Below are 16,182 nucleotides of genomic sequence, written 5' to 3'. Positions count from 1 at the left end.
ACAGCTAAACTCATAGGCTACTGCATCGTTCAAAAAGTTTCTGGCTCCACAAAAACTGCAAACTTTAGAACACAGACAAAACCAGCGCTTAATGCAATTGGATATTTACTGTACATACAATCCATTGAAACAAAACCGTTTGTCAGCGATGAAGAAAATCTTTATTTGGTTCAACACCTGCACGTGCTGTGAATGATTCTCTACTGCAGCAGCAGGTAATGAAGTTTCAAAACAACAATATTATAGGCTTAAAAACACGTATTACAAAATAAGGGTAGCCTACACTCTTTTTTTTTTTTTTTTTTTGGGTGGAAGGGTCGGTGCAGCAGTGGCCTAGAAAAGTCCCTGGTATGTATAGCCTAATTTACATAGTTAAATACTTTTCTTTTTATTGCTTATGTTTGTTATGTCTTTTTGGGGGTTGTTTAAACTTCGTAGGCTATATGTTTATTTCTTTAGAGTTCAGTGTAAATTTTGTCTTCTTTGGTAACAAACAAAGGCAAGTTTTCTTTTTATACAGTTGTCAATAACAGGATTGCAAACATTGGAGAGTAGACAATCCTTTTTTTTTTTTTATGATTTTATGGTTAATTTTATTTGCAGAGAGTAAACAATCCTACATTGTTGCTGATATAAAGCTAATGATTAGGGTTGATGGATATTGTATGGTATTGATATTGCAGTTTTAGCACTTTGTACCACCATTTAGTTTTCGCTGCCATGTTTTGCCTGATCACTGAACATCTATTTATTACTGCATCAGTGAGATGTGAATTCATTTGACATTGAGGCCACAACAGCCATCTTTGTGTTTGTTTATAATTTTCCCTTTCATTAGGCCAAAACAGAGACATCTCTTCAGAGAGAAACGCTCACATGTTCAGTTTACCATTTAATCAGGAAGTGACTTAAGCTAAATTTATTCTCAAACCATTTTTTGAGCAGTTCTATCACACCCCTCATTCATGAATCTAAAGTGGTCATAGTTAACATTGGCTTAATGGCTTCATTGGTCATGCTTATGCAAGATCATTATGATTAGCAGTTGAGGCATTTGGTAACTGGTGTATTGACTTGGTGTTTGGGGTTTATTTGCATATGCACCATTGCTCAATTCTGTTCTCATCTCATCCATCAGTGGGAGAACAGGAGCTCTCATATGGATGTCAGATGGCAATTGCCCAATATGTGAGGTCAGAGTTTTTCTGACTATAAAGTGAATGGCTGAACGGAGCAGAAAGAGTTTTAATTAGGTTGTGGACAAAAGGAGAATGAGAAGGATATGCATTGTGGATTTTTTTCATCATTCTAAAAGGCTCTACTCTGCAGATACTGCAGCATTTGAAGGATTTTTTTTTTTTTTTTTTAGTAACTTGAAGAGTTAGTTTACCCAAAAATGAAAATAATGTCATTTATTACTCACCCTCATGTCGTTCCACACCCGTAAGACCTTCGTTAATCTTCAGAACACAAATTAAGATATTTTTGTTGAAATTCGATGGCTCAGTGAGGCCTGCATAGCCAGCAATGACATTTCCTCTCTCAAGATCCATTAATGTACTAAAAACATATTTAAATCAGTTCATGTGAGTACAGTGGTTCAATGTTAATATTATAAAGCGACGAGAATATTTTTGGTGCGCCAAAAAAAAAACAAAATAACGACTTATATAGTGATGGCCGATTTCAAAACACTGCTTCAGGAAGCTTCAGAGCGTTATGAATCTTTTGTGTCGAATCATGATTCGGGTCGCGTGTCAAACCACCAAACTGCTGAAATCACGTGACTTTGGCACTCCGAACCGCTGATTCGACATGCTGATTCATAACGCTCCGAAGTTTCATGAAGCAGTGTTTTGAAATCGGCCTGTCACTATATAAGTCGTTATTTTGGGTTTTTTGGCGTACCAAAAATATTCTCGTCGCTTTATAATATTATGGAGGCCTCACTGAGCCATCGAATTTCAACAAAAATATCTTAATTTGTGTTCTGAAGATTAACGAAGGTCTTACGGGTGTGGAACGGCATGAGGGTGAGTAATAAATGACATTATTTTCATTTTTGGGTGAACTAACCCTTTAAATCCCCCTGGATGAAAAATGGAAAAAGTGTGGAAAAAATGTAAACATTTTTGTTTTGGGCCATTGAAAATGTTGGCAGGGCTCTAAAAATCTGAACTACTGGCCCAACTGGTCAAGCAGAAAAAAAAGGCCCTGGATAATCATGCAGATTTTGGTACATAATATAGTCTAATACTGTATGTGCCCAGATACATAGTTACCACCTAGAATGCCTTACAGTACTGGAATAGACAGAATTTCAGTGATCAATTGTTGACTCATAATTAAAATTCTAAATGTCATTTGAGATGCAACATAGATCATTAAGACAATATACATGCTGACCATTTTTACTGTGTTTTGTCATGTCAAGGACACTGCCCACACATATACTCCAAATGAATCTTTACTGCTTAAGTACAGTTGAAACAGGATGGCATCCTTTTATATTTTTAATTACTTCTTCTATACACCTGTCAGGACAAGTTCTTTGTACACATGGCAATGTCACCATGGAAATGCTAAACAAACATACCAGCCAAACAGTGGATATACCTGAACACATTTGCTAACTCTACATTTTGACAGGGTCACATTCCATTAGTAAGTAGGACACATGAACTGTCAAGCCTGTTTTCATCTGACGCAAATATGGGTTACTTCACATGGAGTTAATTCCCGGTTATGGTAGGCCTGAAGGATCAGCAGTCCCATTCTCATAAAGAAACGCTAAAATAATTTTTATCTTTGTTTGCCAATGTCTTTTCGTATGACTAGCAAAGTGCAGCATGACATAACCACACCTGCCTGGAGCAGCTCTACCAGTGCAGAAGAAGACTGACTGTTGAGTGTCTCTGTGATAGTTTCTTTGACACTTCTTATACTCGATCTGGAGTTTCAATGAACTTCCAAGCTACTTCCTTCCTGCACTGGCAAACCCATTGAGCATCAAAGTTTTCCATCCCCCAATATATTAATGCAGAGTTCACCATTTTGGCCTGCATGGACGGGTTGAAGAAAGTTTGATCTCCAAGAACATGATCCGTAGATCCGTTTTTCGTTAAATGGAAAAGTCTACTGAAAGATAATGTCATCATTTACTCACCCCCATCATGTCATTCCAAAACTGTATGCATTTTTTTTTTTTCTTCTGTGAACACAAAAGAAGACATTGGGAAACAAGTGACATTGGAGCCTATTGACTTCCATTGAATGGACAACAAAATTATATCAGAATCTTAATTTTTGGTGAACTATCCCTTTGAAAGAACTGCCAAGAAAATAGTATGGATAAATGCAGAGGAAAAAATGATTTTCAAAGGGGCTGCACTTTCTCAAGAAGAAGGAGTGTCTGAAAGCTGTTCTCTCGCCAAGAAATGCCCCACATCTATTGATAAGAATGTCTTGGCAAATCTTGGAGCTACTTTGGGTTCGCACTCATCACAGAACCCACTCTGCTCTGGAGGATGGCCATCTGCGGGAGTGGGTTCTGTGATGATTGAGAGAAATGCTGGTCTCTTTGGCTCTAAAATATTTCCACTTTGTACTCCAGCATGAAGAGAAGAGTTCTTGATGGGCCGTTATGGTGTCTGGTGAGATTATTCTCCTCTCCTGAGTTTCAAAAGAACTGTCATCTTGTGATTATTTATCTGTGTATTTATTATCATGGTCAATGAAGTCATTTAACAAATCATTTTTTATCTATGCCACGTTATTCTCACGACAGTAACTCATTTGAAAATCAACAGAAAAATCAGTACTTAGATTTTCAAAGCAAGACTACAAAAAAGGTCCAATGACATCGCCTGAAGGCAGAAGTGACAACATGCAAAACAAGTGGGTAATTATCAGAATGACTGGGAAATGCTCTCTATCCTTGCTGACATTTCCCAACAGATGTTAACAGCCATGTGTGAGAATAATAAAAACTGATGAAAGAAAATAGATTTTAGTTAAATAAATAAAAATAAACAGTTGTCATGATCATTAAAAGGAATGTTTTCAAAGACTGACTGAAATGACATTTTAATTGTCATTTTATATTCAGGTCATTTTATATTATTTTATATTTAAGTCTATTTCTGTCAGTTCTGGTGATTAGTATGGGTTGTAGATATAATGGTGCCAGATACTGAGGTAATGTGAATTAAAATTGCAATAAATCTCTACTGGCAAACTGGACTCATCAGATCAGCTCACTGACATGTTACTGGAAAATGATTGTGCTTTGCATCAATTGAGTGCAGAATTCCATATGATGGTTTGCAAATAGTTTGCAAAAGAACTATTTTCTGTTATTTTCATTTTTTTTATTTCAGGAAGTTTAAATAAATCATTTTGAATCATGTAACAAGGATTTAGTGGCTGTAGAAAAACAAACAAACAAAGTCCATTTGGCTTTATGTGCTAAAAAGGTCAGAATCAGTAATTGTGTGAAAGTAAAAAAAAAAAGTGGCTTCCACTATGATTCATGTTGTATGTATATAATTGATTGAATCATTTATTTTCCGCTTGTAGCTTCTATCCATCACTAGGGCCAACAGTAGCTAAATTTCTGAGCATTTCTTTTTATTAAATGGCATAATGATATTTTTAGCATTTATGACATCCAGCAGTATAGTCACTTCATGTTATTTTCAATCCCATGTTAAATGTCAACAAATTATGATGATTTACCAGCATTTCAAAAGGCTGTGTCATCTAATGCAGGATGTAAATTCTCTCCCTCAAACACACACAAACAGTCCCTCTTTGTCTTTTTGGGTGCTTCTATGGGGCGCCTTCTTGGTCAGCATGTTTGCTTTGAGCAATCCCAGATGGAGAGTATAATCTCCTTATTGATCAGTGAGAAAGACCTCCAGATAGTTCATTTATCAAGTTCATTAGCCATCTTCACACACAGAGCCTTGTGTATTTATTTATTTTTTATTTCCGATAAAGCTTGATTATTGTTATTCCATATGATAAGAATCAAGCCCAGCTGAAACAACATGCTTATTACTGACTCTGACACCTGTTGGTGTGTTTTAGTGCTGTTAGCTGAACATCTGATGCCTTACAAGCACTAAAGTACCAGACAGAATGATTAAAGAATTTAGTTTGTTAAAATTATGCCCATGAAATATTATTTTGTGGCTGTGGCATGTGAATGTTGTGAAATATAAGTATAATCACAAAATGGAGAGCACACTCAACTGAGAAAGCTATAGGGTTTATCTTGGTACTAATTTCCCCTAGCTATTTCTTGTTTACTCAACTTTTGTAAGTAACAATTATACAAACTAAAAATAAGTTGTCTGTGATACAAAAAAATGTTTAGTTGAGTTAACTTAACATTTTTAGTTTTCTGGAGAGGTGCAACTATTCTATAACATATCTTTTTAAGTTGTCTGAAGTTGAGAAAAAATGCTATTGGAAGTTACTACCAAGAAATATTACGTTATGTAATGGTTTCAAAACGATATGTCCAGCCTTTTTAAGTCAATAAAATGCTGTTTTATTTAGCCATCATCATGACAATTAGAAATTCTATTAACCCCTTAAGCCCGAAGTGATTGATTTCTTTATGCAATCACCACAAAATTTGATCCAGATGCAGCTCACATTTAACCAAAATTTTGGTTTTACCGAATTACACTTTTGGTTGTACCGAATGACAATATTTTCAAACAATGCTAACAGGCTGATATCTAGCTAGCTAGCAAAAGGACAATCAAACATTTTATATTTAGTACAAGTTTTTAAAATATTGCAATATTTTCCATGTTTTATAGCGGTTGTACCGAATGACCTGATGTTTCGTGACATGCGTATGAGCAAGTGAAAACATGAATTTTTCAAATAGTTAAAAGAGAGTTACTTTGCTTCATGACATCAATGAAATTCATTTTTCTGGACATTCTTTCTCATAACAAAGCAACGACTTCTACACATAATTTTAATACCATTTTGCACTATGTTGATATATGATGTTATCATGCCAGAATAAAAAATATATACATTTATTACATTTTAAGATATTTTAATCACAAATAAGTGGCTGTTAAACCGAATGACCTTTTGACACTTCAAAATCTTTAAAATACCTTTATATGTAGCAAAATATAATTAAAACCTTTTGGATTCAATATAAGTGATCTAGATGTACTACCTTACATACTTTGGATGTCATATCTTTGTTTTTTATTATTATTATTAAGGCCTTTGGACAAAAAAATGACCCGTCACGCCATTGACCCATTTATATTGATGATTCTTTCTCCCGCATTAAAAAGTTGACGTACGTTGACGTTGAACTCCACCGTCAAGGGCGTGATTTAGCATGAGAGAAAATTATGTTGTCTACAAATATATTTTTGAAATGTATGGTTTATTTCAATATAATAATTCAATAAAACAAAACAGTCCATTTGTGAAAATTGTGTTCTGTTCTGTTTGTGCCGCGTATTACACAAATGAGATGAGACCATAGGCGCTCACTCCTGTTAACGAAACTTCACAGTAAAAGTTTTCCTGCACCCAATGCTGCTCACGAGATTATACGTTAGGCACATTTAGCCTTCATTCTTTTAGAAATCACTGAACCATTTTTCTCTTCATTTTCCCTTAGTATACATAAAATTGTTTTAATCCATAATTAGTGTTTGCTTTTCACTACATGGGAGGTCAGTTCCTAAATGAGATTGACTCAACCCAAATGAATAAATTGGCAGAATGTTTCTGGATGAACTTGCAAAGCGTTGTTCACAGATCTCATATTTTAAGTTTAGAAAAAATTCAACTTTTTTTCAAGTTTTTTTTTTCAAGTTCATTAAATTGCAGACTTGTGCAGTTATACAAAAGGCCATATTGTGATTTAAGCAGTGCTAGAAGAACTGACAAAAATCCCTCAGCCCACACCTACAGTAAAACATAATCCGAGCCTCCTGGTGTGATGTGAGTTACATAAAAACTCACCTATCTAGTAATTCCTTACCTTATTAATCAAACTTGGTGCCAGTCACATGAGAGCAGTGTGCACACATAGCTAACTGACTCATGTAATCAGAGAATGTTTAAAAAAAGGTCTGAGCTTGTATGTCTGGCTGTAAATAAACTTAATGTTTTTTTTTTAACATTTTTCATTGTTCTCCTTAAGTGTGCTCCAGCGCAGACCACAACTTCATGCTTGAATAGTGTTCACTGTGCTCAAAATCTCTCATTTTGTCCCTAAACCCATCATTATGTCGAGTCATGCGAGCGGTTCTAAACGCTCATTTCATATTAATCCAGCAGTAATACAATAAAGAGCTAAAGTGTGGTAAACAAATACTATTACAGGTTGACCTGCCGACCCTCAGACTGGGGGGGATTAAACTGTCGTGAAATTTTTCACTCCAGCACCTTCCGTACAGGTTGAAAACATTTTTCTGGGGTTACTACAAGCCCAGACACTCAGATGGCCTTAATTTAGCTTACAATCATGTTCATCTGACTAACATATAAGCATTCAGAGCATAACAGAAATGAAAATGCTAAATTACCAAATCTGTGATTCATTGTTTTTGTTGATTGTAACTTTGAAGGGAAATGCAGAGGATAAGTAGAAGGTATTATAGCAATTCAAAGTTACAAAGACTAAAGAGAGGAATGTTGAGTATTTGGAAAGATTTACTAATATTAAGCAGGCTTAAAGCTTTCAACTGCTGAAATAATACCACTCTAGACAAGCTGATTATATACTGAAGTTTAAACAAGTTTTTCTATATAATACAAGGGCAATAAAAAAAATTAAAAAAAACATAATATATGAGCCTCTAGACCCCAGTGCACCATTATTTCTTATTTCAATTTTTTTTTTATTATTATTTTGTCTTTTGTTGAATTTACTAATTAATTGTCATCATCTGACATTTTGCTTAGAATGAACTTTACACAACTGTGTGGCAAAATGGTCGTCTCAGAACAGATAGTTCTCACTGTAATACTGTTAAATAATTTGTTATAATTCTTGCCTTTTTTAAATGCTAGAAATAGGTTTGTCACTTGGCCACTGTTGTCACAGACCTGCAGGCTGCATTGGAATGCCTTCGTATAGCAGAATATTTAGCATTAAGCTAGAGCTGCTAAGACCAACTGTCACCTATCTTGAAGAAATTGTATTTTGTCTTGTTAGTTCATATCCTGTCAAAGCTCTGCTGCTACTTGGCAGCCTCAGTAGAAAGTGTCAGCCAGTGTAAAGTAGATTTTAACTGTTGGAGACAAGCACCTGTGCCTGGAACTCGTGCTTTTCACCAACACCAGCGACGTCTACAAGTCAAGGATATATTTTGGGAAAAATAGCTTTTTCTCATGCTTTATTTCTGATGGATCATGTGCCTTGTGTCTATAGAGCGCAACAGCAGGTAAAAATCCCATTCATTTTCTGCATTGAGAAGTTTTTTTTTTTTTTTTTTTAAAGATTCTGCATAAACCTTTCAAAGATGCTCAGAGAGGATTAGTCTATGGTATATGCTTCAACTGAAGCCACCCGTCGGTTGTCACATTCCAGGTGGTGAAATTTAAAATAAATGATTGTTTTTATGCTTTTGACTAATGACTATAAATCAGTGGTTTTATATTGTAGCATTGTGTTTGATTTGATTGATGTTGTTTGCAAGGCTTTGTGGGATTGTAATGCATTCCTTCATTAGATGTTAAATGCAGTCTTTTTTCTTTTTTTTTTTCTTTACTTCAAATGATAGTTTCTGTAATTTATCAAGGAGCTGATTGGCTTTGTACTCATGGCTGAGTACTCTTTATTGAAGAATATTTTGAAATCCCAATGAAGAAAACGAATGGGAAAATACTTCTGAAAACAAGATCACTAAAAAGTAGGCGATTACTGTTACTCTCCATTGGTGTACAATTGTATATAAGCAGAACTGAAACACTAGTATGAACTAACCCTATAAGGTTAGTTTTGTTAATGCTTCTTTATTGAACAAACAGGATATGTGTTTGTTTGTATCTGCCCAAACTCCCTCTGATGATGAGGAGCCCACAAGTGATGCATTCTCCATGTCTTTGTCGTTTAGACTGCAGATTTGTTTTTGGGTGCTGAGGGAAAAACAAAACAATGTTCTTCCCTGTTGCACTTACTTCGAAAACAGAATGTGTTTAAGTGGTGGAAAATGGCTTTCATCTTCATTTACACCTCTTAAACATGCTATAAATATGTAAATGGACAACATTCTGGGGTATTGCTGTATTTACTTTGCTCTTACTGATAAGAACTGCAAATGAAATCTATCCATCCATAAGACATTATGATGTAATGTAATGTAATTGTTAATTGCTTTGATACAATCCGGGAAAGAAGTGGACCAGATCCAACACTGATTAAACACACCTGTCTGTAATTATAAAGTGCTCCTGAAGATCTTAAAGTGCCCCTATCATGGCATTTGAAAGGTTCCTATTTTTGTATTGGGAGTCCCCAACAACAGGTTTACATGCATGCAAGGTCAAAATTTCCTTAATATTTGCTTAACGATTCCCAAACGATTCGCTCAACGATTCATTTTTCCAAACCCCCTCCGTTGCGTGACGCTAATCTGCGGTGTACGGAACGCCCGGCTTGTCATAATAAATTGTTTTATGTTTATGTTAGTGAACCTAGCCCACAGCTCGGTGGTAAACATCCAAACAGTCATGGTATGTGCATTAGCCCAACGCAGAAACGTATTGATAAAGCACTGCAGTTGTACACCAACGTATTGCTCTATTCTTTATCATAACTCCAAGTAATAACAACGACAAACATTTGACAAATTTCTAGACAACATCGAGCGAACACATATTGCTGTTAGCTAGTTAGCCGGAGACCTACAAGCTGCGCGGAGCGTACACAACACACACAACTAAATACGTATTGTGCATGCTACAGAGAACATAACAGCAACAATTATTAATCATACTTATAGGCTGTGATTCGGAGGAGGAAGAAGCTGGTCCAAATAAACTGGGTACTGACCCATCCTTCTATAACAACCGGCTTGCGAATCCCTCATTGAACGCATTTAGATTGAAGAAGCATGATGGGAACACAGCACAAGGTTCGGGCTATAATCAATATATATCAATATGCTAATGTTTCATCTTGACATCACAACGAAACGGCTTGGGATTCGTTTTATAAATGACTCGTTTAATTGACTCAGAGTCGACTCTTACTTTTGAGAGACAATAACTTTATATACGGTGCACTTTCAGATTTAAAACTTTGCAGGATGTTTTCATTCACCTTACACACTACATGAAAGGTAATTTTCAAAAATCCATAATAGGGGCACTTTAATTAGCTGGTTCAGTTGTGCGTTGATCAGGGTTGGAGCTGAAATTTGCAGGAAGGTAGATCTCCATGACTGGGAACCCCTGCCTTAGAGTTTCTATATACAGATAAAGGATAAAGTCCTTGCACTTGGAGCTTCACTGCATAAACAAGCTCAACAAATGTCTCTCATTTAAATAATGTGTATGAGTGAAGGAAAACACTGTGCCAATGAGGTTATTGTCATAAAGCCAGCCTGTATACTGTGCTCACACCTTCATAGAATGTGACAGCCGAAGATTTACAGGTATGAGCGCCATCTCATTTTAAACCAGCAAGGAACAAATACTTGTTTGCATGCTCTTTGGCATTTAAAGGTAGGGTAGGCAATTTTGGAGAGGTTAGCAGTAGCAAGCTAGCTTTGAAAGCATAAGATCCCACCCTCCCTTCAGAGCGCTCTCCAAAGCCATGCCATGAACACTCACACCCAGAGCAGAGTCTACAAAGCGTCACGAAAGACGCTGTAAAATTACCTAATCAAAGTACATAACAATAACATTACAATAATAATGAACGTAAACAACTTCGACTTTGACTGCTACAGATTCATTTCATCGCTGATAGTGTTGTCATAGAAAAGCATAATTTTGAGGATGTGAACTGCTACAAGTAGGTTGACAGGCAGGTAAGACATCCAATGATTGGACAAACTTTTTTTGGTCCTGAGTATAACAAAAAGTGTTTCTGAAAAACATTGCCTAGCTTCACCACCATATATTTAGAGGCCGATACACTGTTTTATGGATAGCCATAAGTCATTGGTCCACTTCTGTCCCAGACTATTCAGTCTCTTTATCCTGCAATTTTAGATTTGCTATACTTCTGACATTTCTAGGACACTACTATGTTAATTGTTCACCCAATAATGAACATTTGGCCAACATTCACCCAACCTCATGTCACTTTAAACTTGTCTGACCTTTTTTTTGGTGTATTTTATTTATTCGAACTATTATTTTAAGGAAGTCAGAGCAGATGTTTTAAGAAATGTACAGTATAGTTGTACAGAATTGTCATGGCCTTTTGATCTACATTTAACATGTAGATTAACATAAAAAAAAAGTAAATTATTTGAAGATCCTGAGATCCTGAATTACTTATTAAACACTGTGTTCCAGTACCTGTGACTTTAAAATTGATTTAGTCATCTTTTTGTTCTAACTCAACTTACTGTAGAAAGTCAACCGTTTGTCCCCTTTGAGTTTTGGTACATTATTCTACAAAATAATATACTGTATGCAAAATGAATCTGCACTATACTCACTTCAGCTTTTCACAGCACATGCTGTATAGTTTTCTGCAGATCATCTCCGTGTCACACATTGTTTTAAAATCCTATCCCTCTCAGCTGAACTGTTTTGAGTTTGATGATTCAGCTTATTGTGAAACCAGATAATTAAATGAAATCTATTTCTCTTCATATTGAGTGGCCACTGAAGCAGAACAAGTAATATCGGCCTGGATGAAACCTACTGATAATGGTAGACGTGTCTTAAAATTATGGTCTGGTGCTGTCATTTTTATTAAAGCTATATGATTAAAATCCTACTGGATTTGAAATCATTCTAGATGCATTTTCATGGAATATTAATAAATAGCCATCATAGTGGAACTGCATGTCAATCAAAATGTGGTTCTGCATGACCTCTTGCTTTACTTACAATAAATTTTATGACATTTAAGTGTAATTGGTTGTTTTCAAAGGCCAAATATAAGTAGATTAAGCTGTAATGTTATGTGGTGGACAGTGTCTCCATCGAACATTCTTCTTTGGCATGGTTGAAACAAAGATATCTGAACAATTGAATTATATTTGAATAGTTTTAGGATTTAAAATTAATCATTGAGGCTAAACCTGTTGACATGGGTTCTCTCCTGTTTTTAAAAAGACTTTAGCTTCTGCTTTGAAATTTGTAAGGTATCTGCTAGATGTGCTAATGACTTTATGATGTCTTTGTATTGCTGATGTGTTGCAATAGGCATTAGGCAAAACTGTAATGTTACATTCTACCCTATTGAATAGATTTTAGCACATTCTACCCATTTTAATTTAGCCAGAATATTATGTAATCTGCAGCCCTTTGTAGATTACATAATATTTTGGAAGTGTGCACCCACTCTCTGTCAGGAAGAAACATGTGTTTATGATGTTGAATTTTCCAGGCACATATAGCAAATTATTTCTCACACCTGTAGATTTGAATGTTCCTCATTTTCCTTGATTAGACTGATTGACTGTATACAGGTAGTTCAATTGTTACCCCTTTTTTTCTAAGTGTAAAATAATGAAAATATTTTCATTGTAAAATTTCATAAATTAAACTAATCAGTTAAGTTCTGGAGCTTGACCTTTTGCATGAAACTGTGATTATACACTCTGTGAATGCATCATGTATTATCAGAGAGAGTATATTAAACAATAGTTTTTTATATTGGGAATTATTAATACAGATGTACATTCCATCTTGGCAAGTATTCATTTGAGTCATACTGGGTTTGGTTCATATCACTCTGCTTAGTAATGTGTTTTAATCTGCCATCTTTACTGGTGCCATTGCTTTGGGTGTGAAAAACAGGCAAAATCCCTTGTGCTTAAGGCAGGGTTACAGGTTAGAATACCAAACCTTCTATACCATTAGTAACTAAACTGATACTGTTTAAAATTAGAAAGTAAAATGAAGCACTGTGGATTAAAATGAAATCCCAGTGCAGATTTTCAGTTGCTAATGTAAATGTATAACAAAAACATTTAGCCTGGTGGAAAGTGGGTCATTTGTGATTTACATGAATACAAATGCTAAATATTAACACTGGCCTAACTTTTGTTTATTTTCTGCATTTTAGACCTGATCTTCATTTAAAATGTTGATTACTCTATAACAAGGCTTGATCCATTTCTAAGAGACTAAATAAAGTCAATTTGTTTTTACACTCACTGTATTGTTAATGTACCTTTTTGATTACAGTTGTATTTTAAACATTTTTTTATTGTTGGTTTTGGATGCAAGTAGTTTTAAAGATATATCAGAAAAATAAGAACTTGTCTTATGTGCAGGGTGCGGATTTGTTTATCATAATTGCTATTAAAGGGTTAGTTCACCCAAAAATGAAAATAATGTCATTTATTACTCGCCCTCATGTCGTTCCACACCCGTAAGACCTTCGTTCATCTTCGGAACACAAATTAAGATATTTTTGTTGAAATACGATGGCTCAGTGAGGCCTGCATAGCCAGCAATGACATTTCCTCTCTCAAGATCCATTAATGTACTAAAAACATATTTAAATCAGTTCATGTGAGTACAGTGGTTCAATATTAATATTATAAAGTGACGAGAATATTTTTGGTGCGCCAAAAAAACAAAATAACGACTTATATAGTGATGGCCGATTTCAAAACACTGTTTCATGAAGCTTCGGAGTGTTATGAATCAGCGTGTTGAATCATGATTCGGATCGTGTGTCAAACCGCCAAACTGCTGAAATCACGTGACTTTGCCGCTCCGAAACGCTGATTCGACATGCTGATTGATAACGCTCCGAAGCTTAATGAAGCAGTGTTTTGAAATCGGCCATCACTATATAAGTCTTTTTTTTTTTTTTGGTGCACAAAAAATATTCTCGTCGCTTTATAATATTAATATTGAACCACTGTACTCACATGAACTGATTTAAATATGCTTTTAGTACATCAATGGATCTTGAGAGAGGAAATGTCATTGCTGGCTATGCAGGCCTCACTGAGCCATCGGATTTAAACAAAAATATCTTAATTTGTGTTCCGAAGATTAACAAAGGTCTTACGGGTCTGGAACGGCATAAGGGTGAGTAATAATTGACATTATTTTCATTTTTGGGTGAACTAACCCTTTAATATCTGGAATGCTGTTGGATAGTCTGAACAATATTGTTGTCGCTTTGTAGGTTTTGCAAAAGGCAGAACAGGAATGCTGCTGTTGATAGCTGACGATAGATGATGACCTATTTTGGCATGATGAACAAGCAGAAAGCACAGCCATTGTGAGAAAAGTTTTCTAACAAAAACTTTTCAATGCAACAGTGCAATTTTCTAGCCGTTTGTGTATAGGCCAAACGTGTTCCTATTATTTTCATTTCAGTAGCCTCCACACGATTTAATTCGGTTTAATTTCGTAAGAGTTCTCGATTTAGTTTTATGGTGTAAAATAAAGGCTCCGGGTAATTTCTCATGAATTATGACGTTATTTAGGCGCCTGCCCCTTTAAATAAAAAGAACACCCTTCTGTCTCAGTGTTTTTATAGGTGACGCGCATCCACACGCGCTCACAGACGGTCTGTTTGATGGACGTGTGGAAGCACAGTTTCATTTCTTCTGACTTTTGACTTAGACAAAGATTTATTTCGCCCAGAAGCCGAGCGAAACAATTTCTCTCATTTACTAAGGAAATTGGATTGGCTAACAGCACCATTTCAACACGACCAAAGGAATTTAAAGAGCATTTCTTATTATCCAAAAACATGTTTCTCTGAACGGTAGGACGTTGAATATTTAATATTATAGTGAAAATGTGTTATGTGTCTCTATATACTATAATTATTTGTTCTGTAACTATATGCTTAGTTTGAAGTAAGCTAAAACAATTCTGTTTTTAACCTGAGTGATACAATTTTATCTGCATATGGATAAATTAATTCTCATGCTGTTGTGCTTATGGTTTCTGACAACGACACGCGCTTTTCATTTGCAAATGAATTTAGGTTGTCAATTTGCTTGACATGACTGGTTACTGTTGGTCTAATTCTGTCAGTGTTGTGGTATTTAGCATATTATAAATGATTATTAATCAGAGAAGAACTTACATTGCTTGACGTATTGACTTAATGTAGGCTAACCGTGCTCTTATTCTTGATGACTTACTATGACATTTTATATCAGTGTTCATGATAGCAATAAGGTGCTGTGCCATTTATAGACGCGACTAAGGGAGTTTTAATCAAATGGTCATAAATGTAATTGGTGTGATTAAATTGGTTATTAATATGATAGGCTATTTATTTTAGATATTATATTAATCACTGCATGTCGCGCATCATTTATTTTGTTTGACGCTCAGCACATTAAAGTCTGTTTGAGCTTAAAATCAATTAACGGCGTGCAAGTGAAACTAAAGCACGTGGGATAGTCTTGAGAAAAGCCCAACATGTCTCAACACGAATCTTGTTCTCTCTGACCGGAGGGCTGTTTCATAAAACAAGATTAGAAAACAAGCCAGGCTTATTTTAGTTAGTCAGACTTATTGTCAGCGAATTCAGTTTCATAAAACAAACTTAAATTAGTTCAAATTCAGTTTCTCTGGCAACTTATGCTGGGAAACTAGCCTGGTCCGGGGCAGGCTAACACTCGGGCTAAGATGAGCTCCTCTAACACTGACCAGTAGGAACGCAATGATATTACAGCTGACTCTCTCACATACAATTATTTGACTTTATTAACCACTATCAGTCCACAATATATATATTGGACTGATAGAAATTAATCTTAATTATGTTAGATAACACTTGAGCAAAGTGGTCTAATAACACAGGTCAAAGTGTCTGAATAATTTTTGGTCCCAAATTTTGATCAATTTTACTGGTAGTCCACTGTATGAAGAATTTTTGGGTATAATATGTCACAGTTTACTTTATTTTGCTATCCTCACTTACATAAATGCATAAATGAACTACAGTGTCCTGCACCCACTTGTAAAAATATATAAAAAATGTCTGAATAATTTTTGGTTTGACATACA

At 35.3% G+C, this 16,182-nt stretch overlaps 1 protein-coding gene across 5 annotated transcripts in view; it reads left to right on the top strand.

Moving 5' to 3' along the window:
• Nucleotides 1-42: 42 nt before the first annotated feature.
• gipr (gastric inhibitory polypeptide receptor) overlaps nucleotides 43-16,182 on the top strand; it is a 37,068-nt gene continuing 20,928 nt past the window's right edge. For 2 of the 5 annotated variants that reach the window (XM_051862087.1, XM_051862083.1), the window contains exon 1: nucleotides 14,715-14,923. The gene's annotated coding sequence lies outside the window, so the exon portion shown is untranslated. Of the gene's footprint in view, nucleotides 216-296; nucleotides 349-14,714; nucleotides 14,924-16,182 lie in introns of those variants that run through there. The other 3 variants (XM_051862084.1, XM_051862085.1, XM_051862086.1) reach the window with 3 other exon arrangements.

The sequence above is a fragment of the Ctenopharyngodon idella genome, chromosome 15, assembly GCF_019924925.1.
Source record: "Ctenopharyngodon idella isolate HZGC_01 chromosome 15, HZGC01, whole genome shotgun sequence".
Lineage (NCBI taxonomy): Eukaryota > Metazoa > Chordata > Actinopteri > Cypriniformes > Xenocyprididae > Ctenopharyngodon > Ctenopharyngodon idella.
The sequence above is the reverse complement of the archived record's forward strand: the minus strand, read 5'-3'. Positions and strand labels throughout refer to the sequence as shown.